The 1,824-nt window shown below is 51.6% G+C and overlaps 1 non-coding gene across 1 annotated transcript; it reads right to left on the bottom strand.

Moving 5' to 3' along the window:
* Positions 1-744: 744 nt before the first annotated feature.
* LOC111816769 lies at positions 745-847 on the bottom strand. Its single transcript, XR_002821107.1, has one exon. It is a non-coding gene; the product is annotated as a U6 spliceosomal RNA (small nuclear RNA).
* Positions 848-1,824: the final 977 nt, after the last annotated feature.

Raw genomic sequence — 1,824 nt, 5'->3', positions numbered from 1 at the left:
TTTCTTTCTTTCTTTCTTCTTTCTTTTGTGTGTGTGGCCAGCTCAGTCCACTAGGGGGCGGGGCTGGCTGGCATGTGGTGCTGGGGGATTGAACTGTGGTCCCTGTGCTTTGCTAAGCTTGTTCTAAGTAGGTGCTTTAGACCACTGAGCCATCTCACCAGCCCTAAATGTGCTTCTTGATCCACTCTGCCTGTCTGTTTCTTTTGCTTGGTGAATTGAGACCATTTACATTATTGGTTATTACTGATATGTATCTTATTTCTCCATTCATTTTGCAAGGGAGGTTTGCAGGGTACATTAATCTGGGTTGGAGACTATTTGTTTTGAGGACCTGAAATGCTTCACTCCAAGTTCTTCTTGACCTGATGGTTTGTGTTGAGAAGTCTGTTGTGATTCTGAAGGGCTTTTCTTCAGAGGTGATCTGTTTCTTTTCTAATAGCTTTTAATATTCTATTCTTTTGCTGAATTTCTTGGATCTTGATCATTTTGTGTCTGGGTGCAGATTTATTTTGGTTATTGCTAATTGGAGTTCTATATGCCTCACTTCCCTGTATGTCAGATTCTTTTCCCATGTTTGGGAAATATTCTCCTATTATTCCTGCAAGTAGTCTTTTGTGTGTATGTGGTGCCAGGGATCAAACTCAGGCCCTTGCGCTTGCCAGGCAAGCACTTATTTCACTGAGCCTTCTCGCAGCCCTGCAAATAGTCTTTTCATGTCATTCATGTTGGCTCCTGCTTTTTGGTAAAAATATGGGACGCTTCACAAATTTATGTGTCATCCTTGCACAGGGGCCATGCAATCTCTGTACCGGTCCAATTTTAGCACATGTGTTGCCTCAGTGAGCATGAACGACGCTAATTAGCCCTAAGCACAGCAGTCTCTTCCTTTGGTTGCAGACCCATCCGCATTTTCCTGTGTCTGCTCTGGATCCCAGGCTGGTGAGGTCAGGCTAGGTGGCTCTCGCTTGCTACTGGGGTCATTGAGAAATGGCCATCTGAACAGGCCCCATGCATACACAGCATGCACATGCATGTACACAATATGCCTGTGCACACACCTGCCTGCCCATAGCCACACGCACACACGTGTAGTGCTCGGGGGCTCAGGCAGCTGGACTGTGTCCTCACGCAGCGGCATGTCCTAGCAGGCCGCATCCCTGCACCAGCGGTGTCCGTCCTGGGCCCAGGTGTGAAGGGATGCACAGCGGGGCATGGAACACACACCTCTCCCATGTTGGTAGCGTGGCAGCTGCTGTCCCTGGAGCCCACAGAGGCCCAAGGCGCACGGGAGTGTGGGAGGCAGTGTAGGGAAGGGGGCCGACACTGGGCAGTCCGATGGAACCAGGACACTGAGCGGATGGCGGAGGCCAAAGCCCATGTGAAGTGGGTGAGAGGCACATCGCTGCCTGGTGGGCACAGACAGAAAATTCCGGCCCCATCGCCCTCAGGCAGAACTCCCGTCCTGGTCACTTGGGGTCGATGACTGCAGAAGCCGCTGCGCAGAGTCCCGAGGTTTCTGGAGCTGGGCCTTAGCGGGGGCGGCCAGTCTGCCCCCCCCATGAGTGGCGAGCGTGGCTCTGCTGGGCCTGGGCCTGGGTGTGGCCTCCAGGTATTCAGTTTCTCTAAGTCCATCAAACACGCGCTCTGATTATGCGGTTAAGCTAACTTGTGAGATGCGTGTTTGATATTCCTTAGTCAATTATTTGTGTCTGTTTGGCCGCTAAGCATGGTTTCCCTGTACAGTTCAGGCTGGTCATGGACTTACTAGGTAGCCAGGCTGGGCTCGCTCTCTGAGATCCTCCTGCCTCAGCCTCCGGAGTGCTG

The sequence above is a fragment of the Octodon degus genome, unplaced genomic scaffold, assembly GCF_000260255.1.
Source record: "Octodon degus isolate 3935 unplaced genomic scaffold, OctDeg1.0 scaffold00039, whole genome shotgun sequence".
Lineage (NCBI taxonomy): Eukaryota > Metazoa > Chordata > Mammalia > Rodentia > Octodontidae > Octodon > Octodon degus.
The sequence above is the reverse complement of the archived record's forward strand: the minus strand, read 5'-3'. Positions and strand labels throughout refer to the sequence as shown.